The sequence below is a fragment of the Apus apus genome, chromosome Z, assembly GCF_020740795.1.
Source record: "Apus apus isolate bApuApu2 chromosome Z, bApuApu2.pri.cur, whole genome shotgun sequence".
NCBI classification, from domain to species: Eukaryota; Metazoa; Chordata; class Aves; order Apodiformes; family Apodidae; genus Apus; species Apus apus.
Window position 1 is genome coordinate 61,791,582 of NC_067312.1, and position 26,310 is coordinate 61,817,891.

Sequence of the window (26,310 nt, forward strand, 5' to 3'; positions counted from 1 at the left end):
GAAACAACTACACTGAGGCCTGCCAAGGAAGATTTCCAGACAATATAATTAATTGTAAAATAGTTAAGTATGTTGTTTTGACCAGGTGACTTTGAATGCTAGTATAATATCTTTCTATGCAAAGGTGCTTTGAGACTCCTATATTTTGAAAATTATTTTCAGTCTATGTTAGATCTATTTAAAAGACATGGGTATGTTAAAAAAGGTGTACTAAGTTAGTTCTAGCTCATATACCTAGAATATGGTGTGTATATTGGTGATGTTTTCTTACTCAGGTTATGTTCCCAAAAAAATTCCTTTACCCTTGTATTTACACAGATTTTTCACATGAAGCAGCAGGTGGTTGAGGAACCTATGAGGGGCAGTGCCACCATGAAATGGTAGAATTTACTATTTTGAGTGGAAGTAGGAGAGAAATTAGTAAGACTACAACCCTGGACCTTAACAATGCAACACTTAACCTCTTCAAAGATCTACTCACTGGAATATCATGGGTCAAGGCTCTGGAAGGTATGGATGCCCATGAAAGCTGGGCAACTTTCAGACACCACTTGGTCCAAGCTCAAAACCAGTGCATCCCAATGAGAAAGAAATCAAGCAGAGAAGGTAGGAGACCTCGGATGAGTAGGGGTCTTCTGGAAAAAATTAAAAGAAAGAAGGAAATTTACGGAATGTGGAAAACAGGTCTGGCCACTTGGGAGGAATACAGGAATATTCTAAGAGAATGCAGGGATGCAACGAGAAAAGCTAAGGCCCACCTGGAACTAAAGCTGGTGAGGAACATCAGGGACAACAAGAAAAGTTTATTCCAGTACATCAATAAAAAAAGGAAGAATAGGGGAAATGTGACTGATGAATGAGGTGGGTTCCCTTGTGCCTGATGACACAAGGAAGGCAGAGTTACTGAATGCCTTATTTGCTTCACTTTTCACTGCAAAAGCCAGCCCTATTAAATTCCAGGCCCCAGAGACAAGAGATGACATCTGGAGAAAGGAAGATTTTCCCTCAGTAAAGGAGGACCAGGTTAGAAGCCACTTAGCCAGATTGGACATCCATAAATCCATGGGCCCTGATGGGATGCATCCAGGAGTTCTGAGAGAGCTGGCAGATGTTATTGCTAGGCCACTCTCCATCATCTTTGAGAGGTCATGGAGAATAAGAGAGGTGCCTGAGGACTGAAGGATAATTAATGTGACTCCATTCTTCAAAAAGGGCATTAGAAAAAATAATTCTGGATGTCATCACAAAACATGTGAAAGCAAAGAATGTAACTGGGAGAAATCAGCATGGATTCACCTAAGGGAAATCATGCTTGATCAACCTAATTGCCTTCTATGACATCATTACTGCTGGCTAGATGAGAGGAGAACAGTGGATGTTACCTACCTTGACCTCAGCAAGGCTTTTGATACTGTTTCCCATAACATTCTTGCTGGGAAACTCAGGAAGAGTGGGCTAGATGAGTGGACAGTGAGGTGGATTGAGAGCTGACTGTGTGACAGATCTCAGACGGTGGTAATCAATGGATCAGGGTCATGTTGGAGGCCAGAAACCAGTGGTGTCCCCCAGGGATCAATACTCAGTCTGGTCTTGTTCAATATATTCATCAATGATCTGGATGAGGGGACAGAGTGTAGCCTCAGAAAATTTGCTGATGATACATAACTAGGAGGGGTGACTGACACTCCAGAGGCCTGTGCTGCTGTTCAGTGTGACATGGACAGGCTGGAGAGTTGGGCAGAGAAGAACCTCATGAGGTTCAATAACAGCAAGTGTAGGGTCCTGTGAAGAAGGAACCTCAAGCACCATTATAGGTTAGGGGTGGATCTGCTAGAAAGCGGTTTGAAGGAGAAGGATCTTGGAGTCCTGATAGAGGAGCCATGTCCATGAGCCAGCAGTGTGCCCTTGCTGCCAAGAAGGCCAACGGAATCCTAGGCTGCATAAAGAAGAGTGTGTCCAGTAGGTTGAGGGAGGTCATACTCCCCATCTACTCTGCCCTGGTGAGGCCACAGCTGGAATACTGCATCCAGTTCTGGGCTCTACGGTTCAAGAGAGAAAGGGAGCTGCAGGAAAGAGTCCAGAGGAAGGTGACTAATGTGACAGGGAGGTTTGGAGCATCTGTCATATGAGGAAAGGCTGAAAGAGCTGGGAGTCTTTAGCCTGGAGATGAGAAGGCATGAGGGCAGACCTTATCAATGTATGTAAGTATCTAAAGGGTGGGTGAAAGGAACATGGAGACAGGCTCTTCTTAATAGTTCCTGGTGTCAGAATGAGAGGCAATGGCCACAAGCTGAAATATAGGAAGTTCCATTTAAATATGAGGAAAAACTTCTTTACAGTGAGTGTGACAGAGCACTGGAACAGGCTGCCCGGGGAGGTTGTGGAGTCTCCATCTATGGAGATACTCAAGACTCATCTGGATGCAGTCTTGTGTAAAGTGCTCTAGGGGATCCTGCTTTAGAGGGGAGTTGGACTAGATGATCTCTAGAAGTCCCTTCCAATTCTAGCAATTAAAAAACCATGTATTTGGTGATACTATTTGAAAGACAGGTAAGAAGATAAAGTGAATTTAACTAATGTCCAGATATACACCTCAAATATTACATTCTTGGGTAGTAGTTAGATATTCCTTTTGTTGATGTCAAGTGTCACTGGTGAATATTAACAAATATTTGTTTATCTGTCTCATGAGGAACAGTAGATATACAATAACATTATTACAATAATCATTATTTATTTGATTTTTTTTTCCTCTGTGTGCATTTTAGTGTGTGAACAGGTACTCATATAATTATGAATTGAATGAAAAGGCAGGAATGTCAAATATATAAAATTGAAAATTCTGTATGTTTGTAAAATTTATTTGTAAATCTGCATGTTTGATGGTAAATCACTGACAGAACAACAAATATTAATGTGAGTAAAACACTGTACTTAGGGATTTTTATGTTTTTATTTTTATAGCACAAAAAAGAAAGCAAAGTAAAGACAAATTTTTGACATGTAAGCAAAATAAATGGCAGTCTGAACTAGTATGTAGCATATTGTAAGAAATTAATTTATTTTGAGAATATGAATATGGCCATTTATATTTAGGGAAATCTGTGTGTTTATTAAGTGATGTAATCTTTGTTTTCATCTGAGAGATATATTTCAATTGTCTTGTTCTTGAACAATTGAGAACTAGAAGCTACTCCTCTTTAGCAACTGCTGTCTTTCAAAATATGTGTGATGTTTTAGAGACTCTAGCAGGTCCCATTTTGTAACATAGAAAAAATATATAGAAGGTTTAGGCTTCTCTATTTTCTCCAAGGAAGAAATTCTGGAAATAACAAAGGCAGAAGAAACTGTGTCTAAACAATTCTTACATTGCGTTATGATTTTGAGTAGTATTATTCTAGAAACGTCAGAGAGTTGAATTTATCTGCTTATAATAATTTGGAACTACAAGGAGAAATCTGTCATTCCAAGTAGCTTTTTAGTCTGACAGTAAATGATTACAGGAATAGTTTTTTGCTAATACCTGGTTGCTACAACATTTATCAGGGAAGCCTATATATTGTTCAGTTTCCTGAGGTTACAGATGGTATATTGGAAAAGCACAGATCTAGATAATGGACTATACTGAAAGGACCTGGCTGAGCCATTAATTTAACAAAAAAAATTTATGTGTTTCTGAGCACTTAACCCCACCATGTCTTTGTTCCCTATCTAGACAGGATATTAGTAGTTCATTGAATTTCTATAAAGATAAAACAATTGTTTGTGAAATTGTTAGAAAATAAGTGAGTGAACTATAAATCTGCATACATGAAAAAAGCTGTGTGGCTAATTAATGGGATCAGTTTCTTGGATCAGCTTGGCTGGCAATAAAAGATGCAGCTGGTTTCTTTTTTCAGTTTATTAAGCCCTCAGCTTTCTGATTTTAATGAGATGTGTCACTTTTAATGCAGAATATCTATATTTCAATTAAGTTCCCTTTGCTAGCACAGATTTCTTGTGTGTCATGGTGCTTTAGAAGTCTTAACCAATTTTTTCTTTATTTTAGTAAAATTTGTTTCAATGTAATTTTTTCCTTTTAAATGTTCTAGTGAATTTTCTGCTTACTTGCAGATACTTCATTATCCATACAGCACAGTAAAGAAGGGAGAGTTGATTGATGAATCATAATGTATTATTTACTTGGTTGCTCTTGGTGCCCTTTTCCCCCATCTACTGTGAAATTTGGGTTCTATGTTCTATTGCTTTACAAGGTGGAGGGGTGGTAGTTTTACTCCTATGAACTTTGCCAGAAGTTGTTTTATTTTTAAAGGAGTATTGAAGCCTGCTGATTTGTTCCTAATGTTAGGAGTATGAATTTCTCTCAGTAGTGCTACTCAGTATTTTTTTTTTTTTTACTTTTGACTGAAGAATATTATTCTAGGTACAGAGTTTTCATGTTGGTTTGTTTTTGTGTTTGGTTTTTTTTTTTTTTATCCCAAGAGACCAAAGTAGTTTATGCACCTAGTTATCACAAAAAAAACTCACAAAACAAAACACTTTTTAAAATGCACTGTTTCTAAATTAAACAGCTTCTTTTATACATACTTATGTGTATGTTTTCTGATTGAAAATGGGTGTGCCTATGAGCAATGCCTAGCTACTAATACCTAGTATTTGTAACTTTATTGTGAAGAAGGTGGAATGCTAGAAACATTTGAGCAGTTTTAACGACAATGACAGGGTGTAAACACTTTGATCTTGCACGGCTGATGCTGGGTTTTTGAATGCAGATCCAGTAAGTTAGAATTCTTGTGGATCAATTCCAGTTTAGAGGCCTAATTTTTCTGAGTTGTTCACTGCTTTTCAATTTTTTCCTTAGAAGAAAATGTGCTGCTTTTGACAGATTCATCTGCTTACATTCAACTCCTACCACTTTTCCAGATGGCAAAACTCGTATATTTAGTAGCCAAAGTGCCCAAGATACAGATGTGTGCAAAATCTAACTCTATTTTATTTCTGTCAAGGGAAGCACATTGAATCAGTACATTCAGCTAAATAACACCACACTACACTTCTATTGGAGCTCTGATATGAACATCCAAAGTACAGATCTTCTAAATAACAGTAACTCTCCACGATGTTTGATCTTTTTCTTGTTACAATAGTCAGTATTTTCTTTGTGCTTTATATCAATTATTATGTAGACTACCTGCTGTGAAGAGGCCTCTGTGGATCTTTGGAGTTCCACACAATGAGATCCAAAACACTCTGAGCAACTGCTGACTTTATGTCCACTCTGTGCTGTGCCATCGACAACACTGAATGAGTTGTCAACAAGCTTTATAAACAAATGGTGATTTCAGTTCCCAATAGAAAAAGTGGTAGTTTTTATTAATCGTCTTTAAGTAATGTAAATAGGCATTGATTTTTATTAGTATATTATTAGTAAATAATTATTGAATCTATATAATGGCAAATTGAGAGCAGTTTAAGTATATATCTAATTTCTATTTTTATCACTCTTTCTTTGTCATCTAATTAAATAAAAATTTCAGCATATGTATCTGATAACTGACATTGGATGAATCACAAAATACCGTACAGGTTACAAGTGATCCCATACATCAAAAGTTTAAAATTATTCACTGACTTTCACACTGGAAATATCCTATTACATTTCTAAAGAGCAAAAGACTTGGTTACAAAGTAGTATAATTGCATAGAAAAGCAAATTTACTCTCTTTTATTAATATGCTCATTCCATGGAGATTACAAGATTATCTTGAAAAAATTCTATTTAAAATTATTGATAACATAGAATATTTTTGTGACTCTAGAAAGTTGCTTCCCATTTTGTTTATCATTTAATGTAAAAAAAATAAATTGAGGATCTAGAAAAAACTATTTTGGGTATGAAAGAAATCTGTCAGGCATACTAGTTTTCCATGTTAATCATAGGAAAACAGGTTAGAGAGCAAAGTCAACAGTATCTTCTTAAACTATACAGATGATAGAACAAAGTTACATAGGATTCAGATGAAAAATAAGAGACTGTCAAGTTATTTCCAAGAATATCTGGAATTGTAACAGACAATAAAGCCTTTTGTTCATAAATAGATTCCTGGCTTTCTTATTAAGAGAATTGCTGAGAACTTGTGAAAAGTCTTTCACTAACAGAAAAGGCACCTCTAATATGTCCTAGGAAAATGAATTGTGTCCTACTCACTACCCAGGACTGCTTCCATCCCAGTCAAAGTCTAATAGCAGTAAAACAAAGTTGAACTGCCTGAGAAAGAACAGGATAGAATTTTAATATATGAAAATAGCCTCATCATCTGGCTGTCAACCGTTGTACTTATTCCCACTAATGTGCCCTGTAGTAGACACCTATTCCATCCCTTAGTTCCCCTCTCCATGGACCATGTGAGCTCTGGAGATGTGGAAGTCTATGCTGCTGAATCCATCAGTTTTGGGATAGGTCAGCTTTTCCTGAAATCAGTTGTCTTAAGGGATGCCATGTTATCACATACTGAGAGTACAGACTCCCAAACACAAAGAAAACTAGGTGAGCTATAGTCCTGGCTTTGCTGTTTTATGAAACTGGGATCCTGAGAGCAGAGACACAAATCTCTATGCAAAATTCTCTCTTTCTAATCAGTTTAGCACTCTATCACATTGCTATGCTGGTTCTTCTGTGCACGTAGAATTATCTAAATTTTTTCATTCTAGCATTTTTTCATAGCTTATCAAGAGACTTCTATGCAGACATGCTGTGACATTCAGGATATATGATGCTTGTCCTGAGCAATCCAAGAGATAGGTAGTGTATTCAGACATCTATGGTGTCTGGTGTTTGTCTCAATACATCCAAGAGATAAGCAGTGTTTAACAAAGAAACCTCTCAGCAAACCACCAAACCCGTTTTACTCAACTGATAATGACAAGACCCCCTGCAATTTGGTAAATGCCAAATGACTGAAAACGAACATGAAAGTTTGGTGTGCAATGTGCTGAGATTGCAGACAAAAGAGGCACACAAGTGGTGCCATAGCTGGCACTGAGCAAGGACATCCAACAATAACCAGGCCTTGAATTAATCAAGAGGCTCAGAGAGTGTTTACACGTAAATCACCAACGTGGCAGAATAGACTTAAGGTCTATACAAATAACTGGACCAAAGAAATTCAGGAGGTGATAAAGAATTTTCACTGCAAACATGGAACAGTGATTGGGTGACTGCTGTAACATGTCTCAAGAATTAACTGTATAAAGGAGAAGAACAGCAGTCTCAAGTTGCCTGCTAAGATCAGATCACGCCCCTTCTACTACAAGACCAATGAGACCAATGGGACGGACGCCTCTGGAGCTCTGAGTGGTGACTTTCCTATAACTTTATTTCCTGATCTTTCTCTTTTGTAGTTTAGGGCTAGTTATCATATCTATCAGACTCTTATGACAAATATATAGTTATAATTCTTACCAGCTGATCTGCACCTAAGCAAAAGCCTATTTATGCACCCAATATTGTAGTATCTTTGCTTTGTCTTGGCAGGATTGCAAAAAATCTCCATGTATCTGACTATAGGATAGTGACACATGTGTAGCACTTCTTATCCTGGTTCTACATCTGAATGCAGATTCTGTCCATTGTTGTCTAGATTGCAAGCATTTAACCACCATCCAGGGTAGTTGAATGAAAATGTAAATAAGAATTTTAAATTAACTGTAACTGTAATGGTTAAAGATGAGAGTCAGGAAATAGGAACAGGTCTTTGGCTTATGTTGGGAAATGATAAACACGGTACTTGTGTTAGAAAGATATGCTTTTATCATCTTGGTTACTAGTGGTTTTAGGCAACATGTTAGCCTATTTTAATGAGTTTATTAGTCTTTCAGAACCAGGGACTGTCTCAGCTAAGTATTTCTAAAATTTCCAACAGTGCCTTCACTTCAGAATATAGCATAAAATGTGGATGATTTTCAATTTTTGGCAATTCAAGTGGGTCTAGTCTCAAGTTCATAATGGTTACATTTTCCATCTGTTCGGCCTTTCTAATGCCACTATTATTGATGAGGTCACCTTGTAGAAGATTAACACGAAGATTAAATGGGAAGTGATCACCACACTTCTGGTCACTTCTGCTGCTCCTAGGTAGGTTTCTCAGAAAATAATTTAAATCACCTTCCAAAAAAACCTGAAGATGTACCTTATGAATGACAGATGCCTTTAACAAAAGCCAATTACTGAATTTCTTCATGGCAGGTGGTTATCAAAAGTTAGAATAGAGGAACAAGTGTCAAGGCTCTTACAGAGCATGCATACTCACCCTCACATGTGATCTTCATGTGAACACCTCGGTGCTCACTGTTCCTCTTTCAGAGCATTGCAGGAATTCACACTTCCTGAGGAGAAATCCACAAACTAAACCCTGGAAATCATGTGTGGAATGGGAGAGCAGAGCAAGAACTGGAAACAAGGACAGTAGAATTTTAATCAATAACCGTTTTCTGCAGAATAAATACCCTCTAGACCAGTGACTGGAAAATTCAGTTATTTATGCTATTCATACAAATGTTAGGCTTAGGAGCTAGGTAGTACATCCACAAATAGCCTTTGAAAATGGTTAGATGAGAGCTCTGAAAAGATGAGAGGTTTACTTCTATCACACAGAGAAGAATCAAAGTCTTTTCCAACACATGAAAAAATAGCTATTGGAAAAATAGCTACCTGCAGACAGAATAGTTGCTGTCATTTCTAAAACAAGGTAGAGGTTTCACAGCACTTTGATGAATTTTTTCTTATCAGGTATGTTTGAGAGAGAAAAGTAGTTAAAAAAGTAATCAAAAGAAGTAGAAATGTTGTTGAAACCCTTGGCTCTTCTCATGTACCAAAAGCAAAGCAATATTCAATATTACAGAGCACATGCATCATTTGCATTTCAATGGATCAAGTTATATAGTTACTCCCCCCTCTTTTTTTCTTCTCTAGAACTAAGAGTATTCTTTATATTTTTATTTATTTTTGCATTGATTCCTGTTAGTTCCATTTTACTCATTTTTTCTGTATGTAGCTTTTATGTTAAAAGGAGAACTGCTTTATTAGCTGTACAATGATCTTTGCCATTTATGCTTATAATGACAAAAAAAATACTTCTATGTTCATACACCTGAAGAATCTTTGAAGACAACATTGCTACTGCCAACAGTGCTACTACCAATACTGAAATTGTGGTAAAGAGGAAGTAAAAATACATCAGTCAGGAGTTTCTGAGCTAACTGCCATCTCTCATTTTCTCAAAGATAAGCAAACAGTTTACAGGAGCCTTAGAGGATCCCAGTGTCAAAATACAGTAAGAAACCCAGCTTCAATGAATCACATTATTCTAGTTGCACTCTCAGAGGTGCTTAAACCTAGTTGTTCACTTCAGAAAATCTTGATTCTGAAGCTTCTGAATTTTATCAGCTGCAGAAATTAGGAGCTTGTGCATTTAGACAGTATTTAAGTAGTAGGACACTGACAAGAAACATGCAAGCAAAACCTGTGCCTTAGTAACTCACTTAGGAGCCTGTCCTCTTGGTAATATACCCAGAACAGCTATTTTATCTCTCCCACTCTCTTTAATTAAAGCCTAGCTGATCTAAAGGATAACCTCTGAATTCTGAAGGTCAATGAGCAAAATCCTTGTAAGATTAAAAAGTTTGGTGTAAGACCACACAATATGGAAAGTGAATTGTGGTCTTCCTTTCTTACAAATGTGACAAAACTGTCTATACTGGTATGCTCATTATATTTCGGCTCCCTGACACACCTGTACTTACAACTGAGCCCCTTGGGAAGAAAAGAGATGTTTACAGGAGTAGCACTCAGTGATTATAATTTTTCTGCATTGCTGTATTTAGATCAACTGGTGCTAGTCTCCGTGATTTGAACACCCTACCAACACCTTTACAATTATCAGCTACATATAATCCCTGAAAAAATCCAGAGGAATGATGTTTTGTTGTTTTTTCCCTTTCCTTCCAGAGTTATGGATGGTTTGACTAGCACTTCCAACAAAATACCCACCAGTGTTTCTACTGTGGGAAGTTGTGTGCTTGTCTGAATCCTTCTTATGCATCCTTTTTTTTTTTTTTTTTAAAAAAAAAAAAGGTTATGTCTTCATAATCTTTGTCTTTTTCTGATCTATTTTCCTACCGAAAGTCTGCAAAACTGTAAGCAGAGTGGAAGATAAACCTGTATGCAAAAAGGCTGATGCTAACTTAGTTTAAGATACTAACTTTAATATCTCTACAAGACATGATTGTCCTGGTGATTGACAGCTGCTGATTGACACGGCAGCCTTGGCTGCAGTGATCACGAGATGGTGGAGTGCAAGATCCTGTGTGGAAGGAACAGAATACCTAGCAGGACCAGAACCCTGGACTTCAGCAGGGCCAACTTTGGCCTCTTCGATCAATTACTAAGAGAAGTTGCATGGGACAGGGTACTGGATGATGTACCATCTAGTTGCTGCTCCATATACAGCTATAATAATGCACATGTATTATTCCATGGCATGGGTACATCATATTATTCAAGTCAACTGGAAGACTGAACAACTAAGTGGTACAATTAATTTACTCAATTGTACATACTCTACAGTGCTTATTTACTAACAACAGAATAGCAGAAAGAATAGTAGAAAGACAGGTGGAAAACCAGATACTGCTTGTGTTTTTTTTCTGAAGACTAAGTGTTCTAGACATGTACAACATCAGCAGGTGATTTATGACCTTGGCCTAGAAAAAAAAACCAACCTGTTTTGGAAAAACTGTATACAGAGTATACCTGTAAATACAATTACTATTTTGTATATCTCTTAAATCACATCTTAGGGCTTATATGCGTGCATATTAATTAATACATAAGGGTGATCTCACTGTTCTATTTCAATGAACAGTGCATGCAATTGTTTGAGTTAGTTACTTTATTAATTCTTTTCCCTCATTTTATCCCAATAAAATGTGATAACATTTTAAAGGTATTTTTAAATTCAAAAAAAGTTTTGAGATTTTTGCATGGAGAATAATTAATGCACGTGTCCTTTGTGAGCAAAAAATGAAGCAGAAAGGAATCATACTCCTTAAAATTTTGTGTGTTCATGCTGAATGGTATTGTGTTGATGTGGAGTTTGTATTCACTTTTAAAGTGACTTTGTACCAGTGTGTGCCTTAACATTTGAAGGTAAACTCTAAAAATCAGCCCAGATAATCTCTCTGATTATGGCATGATTTCTACAGGACTGCGTATCTAGTGTGAAACAGGGAAAAAGAGACAATATGTGATGCCAGACACCTGTATTGCCCTGACAGGTAAACCTGTGACATGAGATTGAAGGAGCAGTGAATACTCTTGCTCTGTACAGAGTTGCAGCATTCTCCAGATCTTTGGCATAGATGTGAGTGAAAGTGAATACGACACACTACATGATGTAAAATATGTGATTCACTAGGACTGTAAAAGTGAAAAAGAAAGCCACAGAGGAGACTGAAGGTCCCCTCTGCCTGTATAGTAACTCTGTTTCTCACTCATTTCTATTTATATCTTGCATACTTCACCCTTTACCTCCCATCTGAAATGGCTCTGGTAGCTTGGGTGTCTTTTTTCTATATGGTGTATCCTGCAGTTTCTGATGAGCTAGAGTTTAGAAAGGAAAAATAAAGCCCAAGCAATTAGAGAGGAGTAAGTGAAACAGAGCCCTTTTTTCACACTTCCTGACTGCTTGTTGTATTACAATGTTTTTATATATTTGATATATTTGTTTACAGAATTGCCCTTTATAGGAGTGACTATATCACAAAGATTTCTAGTGTTCTGTCAGAATTGAGGCAGTAGAGAAGTAGGAACAAGATCAGAGAAGTAAAAATGATTGTTGACAAGATAAGGAAAAAAAAGTACACAGAAACTGTCTATACCTATTAAGTAGAATTGTAAGTATGACATTTATTGATACTGCTAACATGGAGCATCAATTCTTAAAGGACACTGAACTTCTAGTGCTATGGTCCTGACATTTTTAGAACCCTTGACATTAGCGCTAATGCATTTTGCAATTGTAGTTATTACTGGAAAACCTTTAGTTCCAGACTTTATCTGGAAATATTTGTAGTAGTGGCAGAAGCTAAACTGGGACACACAACTCATCAGTCCAACTGGAAATAATTTGTAAATAAGAAACAGATAATGCTTGCATTAAATACAAAAGTCCAGCGCTCAAATATAAAAGTTTCTGTGCATAAACATTTTAAAACTTGCATTTTTAAAAAATGGTAAAAATGCTGAAAGCTAAGGAAAATAGTTCTGATAAATAAGATTTTAGAAGAATACACCTGAAATTTTTAACATCATTTGTATTTTACAGTGAATGTCAGATGACACATATGGTGGACTTCAAAGTTTGTGTTTAAAAAGAACATATAAAAATAGAAAATGCTATTATAAAATATTATTAGTACTGCAGGCTAACTTGCTTATATTTGTTGTACCTCAAAAAAGAGGGAAAAATACATTATATATAGCTGCACAGAAAAGATTGGCCTAATGTGACAATTTTTGCTTGTAAACCTGAAACTATGTTGTTGTTAAAGCTGGAAGGACTTCTTGGAGTTATAGCAGACTGATAAATCTTCAGTCTGAGATAATTTCTGTTCTCTGACCACTATAGTCCATGTCTCTTCACATCCTTCCCAGCTTGAGGTAGTCTTTCAGATACCTTGCTACTCTAGTTTTTAACAAGTAGTCATAGCAACCAGCATAAAACAAGGACACAACATTGAGAATCTTTTTTTTTTCTTTTTCTATTTTCTTCTTTTCATTAGAATAACATTTACTAGATAGTTAACAAAAATAAAAGATAAAGATTAAAGGCAGACCAGCCACTTTATGTATCTTTGGAATTAGATGAATTCTATTAAGTTTTTATGTTGTGACACAATACAACTAAAATGTTGCCAGTAATTCTTGTTATTTCTCATGATGTAAAACACTTGAGAAATCCAGTTCTGAAACACTTGCCCATATATTGTTGTATAATGCTAATCCAAAGCTTGTTTCACTCATTTCGTTTTAAGGAAGAACGAAGTAATGGATTTTTTCCTTTCTTCTCCTGTTTAAATACTGCAAATACAGTCCTTCTGTTGTATTTTATATTCTTTCTTCAGCACATATGTGCAGTATTTCCAAAACTGGTTGAGCTAGAGGTGCCCAAACCTTTTCATTTATGTTTGAAAAATTTCTTGAAAGAGGGAATTTGTATGCCATCCATAACATAATCTTCCATTTTTACCTTTGCGTGTTTGGAGAGTGGGAAGTTAAAAAAAAGAATGCAGAGCATGGCTACAGTGAAAAAAGCAGGAAGAGGTATTATCTACTATAAACCAGTTTGTACTGTTTCCTTTTCTTCTATCTACTATAGTCTGGAACAAACAAGGAACCTTTATTTACATTCCTTTAAATATTCTTTTTATTTCAGGGAGATGATGGAATGGAATGGAAAGGAATGGAAAGGAATGGAATGGAATGGAATGGAATGGAATAGAATAGAATAGAATAGAATAGAATAGAATAGAATAGAATAGAATAGAATAGAATACAATCACAGTATAGCCCAAGCTGAAATGGACCTCAAAACATCTTCTGGTACAAACTTTATGGGAAAAAGAGCCTAGATTATATTATCTAGCACTCTGACCAATTTGGATCTTGGAAATCTCCAGTGATGAGTACTTTACCATGTCCCTGAGGAGGTTGTTCCAGCGATTTATTGTTCTCACTGGAAAAGAAGTCTTTCTTCTGTCAAGATTAAACCTCTTCCACTGTAACTTGTGCCCATTGCCCCTTGACCTCTGCATGTGGCTTCTTGTGAAGGGACAGTCCTCATCCTCTTTGTAGCTGCCTTTTAATTACTGTAATACTGTGTTGAAGCCCCCAGCCTTACATATTCCAGCCTGTCATGGGTTGGATACATCATCACAGGTGCAGGACTTAGCCCTTGTGTTTGTTAAACTTCATATCGTTTTTGCTAGCTGTGGGAAACTGTTCTTTTCTTCCCCACATAAGTCTCCGGTACCGGCTCGCGACACTAGCCCACTTCCCAACCTCTCCAGGTCTTTCTCTAACATGGTTCTCACTACTGTCATGTCAACCTTACCACCCACTTTGGTGTCATTAGTAAACTTGACCAGCATGTTTTTATTTCATCATGTAGATAATTCATATAGCTGTTGAAAAATGTGAGGCCAATATCAATTCCTGGAGGATTCCACTTGCATCATGCTGCCAACCTGAATAAAAAACAATGCTAATCAGCCACTCAGCATGGCTTGTTAGCCAATTTCCCACCCATCTCACCAACTGCACAGCCATTTTGTATTTTGCCAGTTTATCCTGGAGGAGACTGTGGGAAATGGTGTTGAACTCTTTGCTGAAGGCCAGGTAAACAATATCCACTGCTCTCCTCATGGAGAGGAAACAGGAAGTTTCACCTTGTTGTAGAAGGTGACAATAAATTGCATGGGAGTGTTACTTGAGCCTGTATGTGTTTTTGAGGGGGATGTGACTTCCAGAATTCAACTTAGGAGATAATTTAAACTCCTACAGTAGCAGGAATAACACCCAAATATTTTCTGTTTAAAAAGTCTACATAATGATACATTTTTATATATGTATACATATATATATATAAAAATATATATATACTTGAATAATTTTTTAAAGTAGCTTACATAATTTTGGTTTAGCTGCTGAAGTTGTCTTTGAAACTGTCAATTCTATTTTTAAGGTGTACTTGAAAAAATATAGTCATATAAGCTGACAAATATAAAGCTATATCTGAAATTATTGTTTAAATAATGAAAAATCATTATGTATTTTCCTCTGTTTAGTGATTTATAAAACTAAATTTCAGATATTATTCTCATGTGTAATTAAAAAATTGCTTAGATTAATTATATTTGCTCATTCTCTTCATAGACTTGACTTTTCTCAGTTACTGTAAGGTTTATTAAGGCAGTTGCCAGAATTTTGTAAAATGTAAGACAGTAACAGGGATTTTTGACATATTGAGGAATGACTTGTACATAATATGGAGTTGCTCATTCAGTAATCAGCCTGTATTCTGATAAACATAATTTTTGTAGAGAGAGAGAACTTCAAATCTGATGTGTAGCTGTTGTTGTTTGTTTATGAATCCATTAATTGTTGAATAAATGGAATCACATATGCTGATCCCATTATAGGCTGTAATGCTTTGCCCAGTACAGAATCTCTATTTGTGTAGAGAGCACAAAAAGAATATGCTTAGCTAGAATGAAGTAGCATAGCTAAACTGTAGCAGAAATGGTATATGGCTGACCTGTGCCAGCAGTAATGTTAAAACAGCCCCTCTCCAGAGTGTCCTCACCCAAAGCAACCTGAACCACCTGTCTTGTTACGGCTTAGCATCTTGTCCCTACTTTCAAGACTATTCAATACAGCTGTGCACTTTCATTGTTGTATCTCCTGTGTCTTTCCTCAGTTCCATTGTGCTGTTATGAATATACAGTACAAAATACGGCAAGATTACGTTGCAAGTGTTTGTACATGTGTTGCAAGTAATATTGATACGCGGAACAAAAATCTAGTGAAAATTTTTGTGTATAACTGTCCTAATCTGTGATTGTCACAGTGATGCATCTGAAGGAAGCACAAAATGCAGTGCTATTAATGCATTTGAGAAGTTATAATTGTGCATTACACTCTTCCCCATTAATATCAATGTCACTGTCTTCTGAAAATGCATTTCCTTGTAGCACTGAACCTCTGGGATCAAGAATTAATGAGGTTTTTTGTTGTTTATCATAAATACAGTAGCATCTTATGTCTATATGAGGATCAGGGACCTACTGTGCAAAGTCTGCTGTGGAACAAAAAGGCATTTCTGCTCTTAAATCATAAAGGCTTCATTGTTTACTCTCTGATATTAAATATAGGCCCTTGTAATAGCAATTGGTATCATCCCTAGCCACAGTGCTATTCTCTTTTTAATAAGACTTTTGCTTTAATATTTATTTAGAGCTAAAATAACATTCTATTAATCAGTGTCACATGACATCAGGAACCTTCTCTGTCTCTCAGTGACAGAGTTTCTCAAGACATGGAAAGTCTGTCTTGAAAGGGTAGCATCTGGAGTTTGTAAGAGTTAGCAAGGCAATCAAAGAGAAAAATTGTTGCTATAGATCTTATGCTCTTGTTTTCTTAGCTTCTATGCAACTGATAAACTAGTTTCCCATAACTGTGTTTCAAAAATGACTATCAGAATATAAGAAACATCATTGAGAGGAAGTAGATGTTAGGGCAAGAAGAGAAGTGTTTTTTTCACCTTGATCTAAGCCTCTTTTCCTTTCACTGGATTTTCTTAGAAGGCTGAGTCATTTCCTTTGTTCCAAAGACAGACTTACTGGTTGTTCCTTCACTGGTAGGATCACACATTTTGTGATCATTAAAAGTATTGCAATCCCTCTTCCTGAACTTTCAGTGCTCCTTTTTGAATCACTTTAACTCTTTAAATAGCCTATTCTTTAAGTTTTCTTGTTCATTACACTGTGTTACAAATCAAGGAATATATCATCCTACCTCAATTCCAGATACTACAATATTTTTAATTATCTTTCTTGGAATGAATTTACTACATAACAACTTTTTACCTCTTAATTTATTCTGTATTTACTCAGCGTTATTGTAAAAGATCATTATTTCCCCTGCCAGGCCAAAATAGTTCAGTGGTGTCCCCAGATGACCTTGTCAGAGGTGTTCTCGGTGTGACTTAATTGGCCATGATTTGTGCTGGTTTTTTCAAACTATCTTCTTTTTCTTCCCTTTTGAAATGTGCAGGCCAGAGCTATTGCAAAATTGAAAGGATCAAGAGCATGTTTTTGTTGTTGTTATTGTTGGTTTTGTTTGTTTTTTCTTGTGTTGTTGGGGTTTTTTTGTTTGTTTTTTGTTTCCTTTGGGGTTTTTTTTTTTTGTTTTGTGTGTGTGTGTGTTTGTTTTTGGTTTGGTTTGGTTTTTTTATGAGGTAGTTTAGGAGAGTAACAAAATGCAGTCTTTCAGGAGGTAGCACAATATTTCTGTTTCAGCAGAAGCAGTGATCTTGTGCTGTGCCCTTTAGTGACAACAGCTAACTATTCTGGTGCATGGACAACACCAAATTGGGTGGGTGTGCTGATCTGCCTCAAGGTAAAATGTCTCCATAGAGGGACCTGGACAGGCTGGATCAATGGGCCAAGGCCAGTTGTATAAGGTTCAACAAAGCCAAGTGCCGGGTCCTGCACTAGAGTCCCAACAACCCCACACTACAAGCCTCGGGAAGGTTGTAGGGAGATGTGTGTTGGCCTCCCGAGTAAACAGTAGTAAGACCACGGGAAATGGCCTGAAGTTGCGTCAGGGTATATTAGATATTAGGAAGAATTTCTGTCCTGAAAGAGTGGTCAGGCACTGAAACAGCCTGCCCACGGAGGAGGATTAGAGCATGTTTCTTATGAAGAAAGGCTGAGAGAGCTGGGACTCTACCATGTAGAAGGGAAGGCTTAGGGGAGACCTTATTAGTGCCTATAAGTATCTGAAGATTGGGTGCAAGGAGGATGGAGACAGGCTCTTCTCAGTAGTTTCCAGTGAAACAAGGGGCAACAGGCACAAGCTGGAACATGGGAAGTTTCAATTAAATATGGTTAAAATCTTCTTTATGGTGAGGGTGACAGAGCACTGGAACAGGCTGCCCAGGGATGTTGTGGAGTCTGCTTCTCTGGAGATATTCAAGACGCGCCTAGATTCAGCCCTGAGTAATGTGCTCTAGGGGATCTTGTTTTAGTGAGGGAGCTGAACTAGATGATCTCTAGAAGTCCCTTCCAACCCTGAAAATTCTGTGATTCTGTATTTGAGTCACCATCCCTGTAGGTATTCAAAAGCCATATAGATCTGGTAATTCAGAACATGCTCTGGTGGACAAAATTGAGGGTTTGTGTTTTGTTGTGGGGTTTTGTTTTGTTGTTGTTTCTTGGGTTTTTTGTGTGTGTTGACAGTGGACTCAGTGATCTTAGAGGTTCTTTCCAAACATGATGATTCTGTGAAATGTCAGAAGGGGAAACTTTTTTGTACTGCTATGAAGCATTACATCAAATATCTTCTAGGGGCTGACAAACGTTAAAAAATATTTTCACTTAGCCAAAATAATGGTTATCAACAGCAATAGCTCTATGAACAACAACTGTGATTTCTTTGTTTTCTCTTTTTAGTTCACTTATTCTTACTATTATCTCCACCTATAAGTGAAATGAAAAAATTCCTTTCATTCACTTGTTTTAATTAATGCCATTTGTATAGATTACAAAGCTGAGAACATATTGGAAAGTCAGTATACAAATGTTTGCACATCTAATTGGTTAACTTAACATGTTTGTATGTCCAAATATTGGCATTTGTGGCCAAGTTTTTTTGTGCAGAAGGGAAACTTACATATAAAAAGATCTTCTAACTGTTAAGGAATGAAATTGCCACTGATATTACAAAGAAAATCACTGGATTATCACATATTATTTAGACATATATTTTCTATCAAAAAATTATCAATGCAAATTTTATTACATATCATAAAAGAACCATGTTTTTTGAGTACCCTTTATGTCCATTTCAGTCTTGCTTTTTCAAGTGAAGGTAGAGGATTTTTTTTTTCTTGCCAAATAATCAAAAGTCCTCTAAATACATGGGAACGGAGGTGGGCAATGTTGTAACAACCAGTCAAGGTAAATGATCTTGTACTGCTGTTTCTGAAAGAGTAACATAACAACATTGACTCCATCTCACTACATTTTAATACATTTTGTGTGCAACTTTGCACTCACATAATGAGACATTGATATACTCTGTGTGACTCATACAACCAAACTATAAAATCAAATTTTCTGTCCATACAGAATCTCAAACCCAAAACAGATTTCTTCATCTCAAAGCTTCATGAGACAGAAATGTGATGGAACAAGTTGAAGAGAGCTTTGCTTTGCTGACATAGTAACAGCCACAAAGGGAAAGTCCTGAAAAAGTCCAGAATATGATGGCTGCTAGCAGGAATTATTAAAATCAGCACTAAGCATCTATTCTCTTAACTTCTTGACTTTTAGCATTTGAGTCTATGTACCATTTCTCTTACACAGATTAAAAATTAAAAATAAGTGAGCACAGAATGGTTTGATGCCTGAAAACAGACTACACTCTGAAATCTGTTTTAAAAAGAAGACTTTTCGTAGTGTGAGTTAAATGTCTGGTCAAGACACTAAGAGAACCTTGTTATTCTCTTAAGAAAAAAAATAATGCTTATTTCATGCATTATTTCAGTTTTTCTGTTTTCACTTATTTGCTCTTTTCCACTTGCATGTATGTCACATGTGGAGATCACCCTCTACTGTCATCTCTCATTATCCCAATTTATAATTCTTTCCAGGCAGAAAAATAATTTATTTTCTTTTTTAGTTTCTTCAGTTTTGGCAGAGAACAACTTTCTTGCTTTTATTCTGGGTGCTTTATTTTTCTCCCACAACCAATGAATCCTTTCCCAATAACAGTGTTTCTGGTTTTCTCCTAAAATTTTGAACTTTTGAAATTATAATGAGGAATGCTTCCTTAGATGTTTCTACCAAGCAGGACATTTTCTTTAGGTGGACTGTATACGGAATTTCTCTTAAAACAGCCTAGAGCTATGGTGGGAATATTGGCTGTTAATAGTAATATATATTATGATAAAAATTTGGAGGAAACAGATATTCCATTTAAAGTTTTTCAACAACCACTTGAAAGTTATGAAAGATTTTAAGTATTGATTTGTAAATTTAAAACAAATTGCTTCACTTTTTCTCAATATAATAATAATGCTGAGTTAATGAAATACCAATTTCCAGAAATTCTTTAGATCTTTAGTATGATTTCTCTAGGTATCCCGAGTAGTATTGCACTTGCATGGGAAAACTGCTTTCATTAAATATGTTAGAGGACTCAGAAATCCTAATCAGCATCCTTGAATAAGGCCAGCTTTTAGAAGTTGAGTGGAACTTTTAATAAAGTAAAAGATTAGAAGTGAATGAATGGATCTTGCAGTTGGCAGAAAAGTTATGTGAGCTAAAATAATTGTTACTATTTTTAATACATATATGAAGAGGAGTTTTGTCTCAGGGAATAATATGGATATAAAAGACTGGACTTTTCAGATGTGAAATAAGTGATGTAATTTAACAGTTCATTAACTACTTAAAGGCTGAGAAAAACAAGGTGATACACTCTCTTGCTGCTGTTGTCTTTGTCTTAAGGGAGAAGTATTTGTTTTGCTTTTTTTAACAGGAGCCCTAGAAGTTCCCTTTGGTATGACACTTCTTTTAAATCATATTTCTCACAGACTCAAACTGCTAAACTCTAATGTTGCCAGGCTTTCTGGTTCAGAGTTTATGAGACCATATAACTGAAGATACCCTAAATTTATGTTTATTTTGTAATATCAATTACTGCTGAATTTTCCTGAAAACTTGTCTCAAAGAAGGACTGTTGTACATTTAAAAGTAATAAAATACCCTATATATGCATGTGTCCATGGCTGAGGATATGCCAGACAACTATGCTCAACATGTTCAATGTTCAAATTATAGTAAATTTACATTATGATATTCTGTTTTTATAGGTATGCTGTAATCTGGCTTAATATAGATCCAGACACAAACACTCCTGAACATTGCCGTACTTCAAGAACTCTGTCCTCTATAAAACAATGTGGTTTTGCTGAGTATTTTTTTAAATACTTGCTATTCTACAGATTTTTTCATAAAGCAGATACTCTTCTACAGAATTACTGGCCTGACACACTAGTTTGAGCTTATCATGTATGAAACAGTCTTTTATGAGCCAGCTCTCATGTCCCATACAGGTTTTTTCTCATTAATCTGTTTTCTTTCTCTAGTTAAAAATTGTTTCATACTCTAACATAACCCTACCTAATCTGAATCAGTACTTACCCAACGAAAGGACTTCAATAAGCAGCAGAAAAGTGTGCTTGAGATTCAGGTTTTTTCCTGCCTGTCCTTAGCAAGCAAGGACTTCACCAGAGGAAGCATTCAAAAATTGTCATTTATTAAGGCTTATATTTTTACCTTCGGTGAATGTTGAAGACTAATAAACAGATATATAACTAGTTTTTATGCCAATGTTTTAACAAGTACTATACATAAACATGAGTACAATGTAGAGGGTCTAGGGATTTAAATTGGACACAAAGGTCTCAGTGGAGAAAAAACAATCCACAGGTTTGTTTCAAAGCTTTCTTTTGTGAGAATTCTGTCTTGAATCAACAACTCTTTGCTGGGAAATCTAGCAGAGTGGATAGCGGTTTAGATTCTAGTACAATATATGTACTAAGGGTTTATGTATCAAATAAAGTTATGAAGCTAAAGCAAAAGATTACACTTTACTAAAATATCCACGTATTTCTTTACAAAAGCTCTAAGTAATATAATTGTTTAAACTAAGTTTATTAAAAATACTGACCATGGAAATTTTAAGAATACAAGATCATGGGGGAAAAAAAAAACAACAAATAATTCAGTTTTGCCCCAGCAGCAGTATGTCAGAAGTGGCAGCTTCTGTTACAGAAATAAAACTTCTCTATGAAGACCTTTACATTAGAAAATCTTTAGGTACCAGTGCAGTGAATGTGGCATCTTTGCATTGACTCCAGAGACAATATAGTGGTAAATAATAGAAGAAATTTGTCATGGGAAGGTCTTATTATGCCCAGGTGTGTTGCGTCTCTTGTTTTATATGTGATTTTGGTTCAGTCTCTCTACAGACCACAGCTTTGCGATATACTCAAAATCTCTCCACCAAAGTTTTCTTTTAAAAAAACAACTTATTTTCAGATTATTGCACCTGAAATATTATATGTAATAAATATATTAAAATCCTAGTAATTAAGTTGTCTGTTGAGAAGCCGTGAGTGGACATCATAAATGCATCAGAGCTGGGAAAAAAATAGGAATGAAATGTCTCTGGCTCTAAAAAGATGTTAGAGTGATTTAATGCATTCCATTTATACAATAAGGCATGAAGGAGTCTTGTGGAGGGAAAGGCAGAATTCATTGCACTGGAATGAGAAAATGAAAAAAAACATTACGTAATGGACCAAACAAAAAAGCCCAGCATGCTTCACTCCATGGCACAATATTTATTTCCACTCCTGCTATGTGAGTTTATAAATTTTTTTAAAATTAAAATATTTCACATATATTACTTACAAATCTTTGTACTGTACGTTTGGGGTTTATCCTGTTTCTGTTATAACCTTACTGACTAGGAAATGCTTACTACTGTGCCTGAAAGCAGACTGATGTATTTTTGTGAACTAGCAGCTGAATTCATAAGCTGAGCCACCAGTGTACATTGAGAATCCTGTATTCCAGAGTGACAGAATCTCTGAGGCTGGCAGTGATGACCTGAGATATTCTGGTCGAGTCCTTGAGCTCAAGCAGAATCAGCTTGAACCAGTTGCCGAACGTCTCAAGATGCCCCTCTTTTTTCTAGAAAATTTTAAAATATATGCTTGGGTACTCCTTTAGGGTAGACAGTTTTGTAGCAGATTAAACCTCCCATCATCGTTGGTGCCGTTTTGCTGGCAGTTAAACTAATGACTTTGTAGACAGATTTTCAGACTGTTCCACAGAGATTTATGTTGATTGTAGCATTATGAAGTTTTAAGAGCAAACCTATCACAGATTAATAATCAAGGGAGCAAGGGAAGCAAATGGGAAAGGTAAAGAAACATGTAACTGTACTCAGACATGGTATGAATATGCCTACTCTAATGAGCAAAAAGCAGAATGAGGCATTATCAAGAACTAATCTCATAGTTACTCATCTTAAAGTTTGGCACCTTGCCCTTATTTTTCGTCTGACATGCTGTTCCATCTCCTCACGTATTTCGACATGGAAACAATACTTTGATGCAATCAAGTGACAGATCTCTAACAGAGATGTCTACAGTGATCACAAATTCAAGTAACTAGTGTTCAAACTGGTGGATGAAATCTCAGTTTAATTCACCAGAAATATAATTTTCAGCTAAATAGAGCTATTTACATTATTTGATTGTATTTCCAGAGAAGCCCTGCAAATCCTTTCTGAGTTAATAAAAATGAAGAAGCTTTGTGGAAAAGCTGAGACCTTCTTAATTATTGTATGTTTAACATGAGACATTCTTAAAAGACTTCTGGCACTTTAAATAAATTCTTGTTCCTAATGGTGTCTTCATGAATATAAATGCAGAAGCACTGTGGGGAACTTTATCACAGCTTCAAATCAAGTTGATTCTCGATGCATATTACCACAGTAGCAACAAAATGAATGCTTTTTAAAAATCAATTTTAGGTCATTTTGATTTGATTTTAAGTTAAGCAAAATGACACCAGGTACCTTTTAAAATGGTTATTATTTCAATTTATTATTTTTTAAAAAATTGTAGAACATGATGAAATGTAGTCTGATTTGCAAATATAGTAAACTCTAGTTTTATAAACAAGCAGAACTGATGAAAATTAAGGGTTTATGAGTGTCTTACTGAAGATAGATATGTATTTTAAATTGTAACACTAAGAAATTTTTAGTACTCAATTTTTTCAGCATCTCCACTTCTCAATTTTGTACCTTAAAATTTTAAATTAAATTTAAAACAATATCTCATTTGTAATGCACTGCTGTCACGATCCGGTATTTGGATACATGGCAATTTTTACGATCTTGCCAGAACAAAACAAAGAGAACACAACATCGGGTGCACAAAGAGGCACAGGGGCTGATGTGCGGTCTTACAAGAGATGGGGCAGAACCCCCTTGCTTTCCAACACTCCTCAGTGCAGTGGGAGGCTGGTGCGGCTGGATTCTGCCTCCCCTCTCCTGGGATGAGCCGCACGGGAGCTGCTCCCTTTGTTGTCCAGCAGGACCTGAGAAGAAGTTTAAAGGTGGTCCCAAATGGTGAAATGAAGATGCAAACGAGGTCAGATGTCACTCGCACAACGAACTTTTATTAGAGTAACACAACGAATTCCCTGGAGTGGATAGGACAGGGAGGAAAACAGAGACAGAAAAGAAAGAAAGCAGAGATACCGAGGACAGCAAGAGAGAGCATAGTTACCACCACGGTCCAGCGATGTCATTGGTGGGGAAGTGGTTCCTGGTGGGGAAGTGCTTTAAATGCACCTGTAGTGTCCCAGATTTTTATACAGTTCATGCCCACTGCACCCCCACTTTTCTCCCTGAATAAGTGAGAAAATCCTTCTATCTTCTCCATGCTCTTCTGAGATAGGAGGGGGATGGGTATGGTGCCAGGGGCTATGTCCTGCAGATAGTCTTTGTTTGGCTAATTGATGAGATCAGCCATTACAAAAGAGGAGGCTGAGACAACTGGCACCACAGGATTAGTTTATTGCAGTGGAGGTTTGTCCTAGGAAGTGGCTTGAGACTGGCACTCTTTGTCTTGTCCTCCTAAGTCTGTGATTTTCATGAGATATCAAGGCCTGATTATCACTGGATATTCTGCTCCCAGCGCCAGCTGTAGAACTCCTTTGTCTCCAGTCTCAGCATGTCCCACACTGAACTCCCCATTTCTCAGGTACACATTGCAGGAGGGGAAACAAAAGGTTGGGTGGGTTGCTGAGACACCTCTTCAGTCCATCACTTATCTCTTGGATTGTTCGAGACAAGCACTATACATCCTGAATGCCACAACTGTATTTGCCATGAAAGGGTAAGACCTGAAATGTAAACCTAGAAGGTGAAATATATCTTCGTAGTCCAAGCTATCAATTCCAGTTATGCCTTGTCATATGCGAAGTCCACCTGATATGTAATTTTTTTCCTGCCGTGACTGTTGAATACATGGACTGTCTTATCCCACCTACGTTTTGAAGCCTCTAGGGCTCTCAAAGGAAGCCAGCCTGGTCATGCTTACCGTGATTTTTACTATAGTTGGATTGATGTTGTAGCTAATTGTCTCTCAACTACTATTTCAATGAGTTGCATGGAGGTTTTGCAAATGTCTTACTCAACTACAGTAAGCAGAAGCCATTGCTGCATAAACATGTTTGTTCCTTACATATTAACTGTGGTATGATAAAAGCAGGCAAAGCTACAACTACTTATTTCAGCTGCCCATATTTGTTACACAGAAATCTGTAAGTATTTATGAGCATTTATGTCTTGTAAAACTGGGCCTTATTTAAAGACATTTAGGTAACTGAAAATATCAGTCATCAGTTATCAGAAGTTAGTTTTTCTTTGAAGTACAAAGACTGAGAACCAGTGTCTTAATGGTATTTAGTGTCCTAGCTCCTCTCAAACTAAACAGTAGTTGTAGAAGTTAAGTATTTTGAATACCTGGGCATAAAGGATTTCTTTTCAGCAATCATTGTAAGAGTAAGCACTGCTACTCCAGCCAGCTACTTTATTTTCCTTAATCAATTTTGTGTGATTTAGGAGATCACTAAAAGGTTAATACTCGTGTAGGAGGAAAAACCATGTATAAGAATTTTTTTCATTAGAGAATGGATTTAATAACGCAAGTGACTAAATACCTAGGCACAGAGCATGCAACTTGAGTAGTTATACTGAGCATGAAATAGTAAGCATATTTAACAAGTACATATCCTACAAATTAATGACCAGATTCTAATTTACTAAGCTGGGATGTGCGCAAGCCTGCAAAGTGTGTTGCTACACTGATTTTTGTACTTACGTAATGAGTATCACCTATAGAGTAAATAAATTTCAGCATCAGAAATATTTTCTATCTGTTCTAGAAGAAAGATTGACTTTCCTCATGGAAAAAAAAACCACAACAAACAATCCACAACAAAACACCATATTATTTTCCTTTGATTTTACTTCTGCACTTATATCTGCTCCAGTTCCTTCTGTTAGTGTGCTGTTAGCCAGAAAGTCCACAGGAACAATTATCTAGTTGATTAGCTCCATGGAAGAAAAAAACTTCATTAATTTTACATCAGGTTCATTTGCAAAATTATCAGAAATCTCCATATTGATTTTTCTAGCAAACAGTATACTGGAATTCTGAACTTACATAAGGATATTTAACAGTTGTTGCGTGAAAAGTAGGCACATTTCTTCCTTTGAGGATGATGCAAAAATGCACCTTTCTGTAGCTACTGCTGACATAGAATCTAAAATAATACAGCATGTAGATTGTGGGGTGCAGAGATCTTGGTATGTGA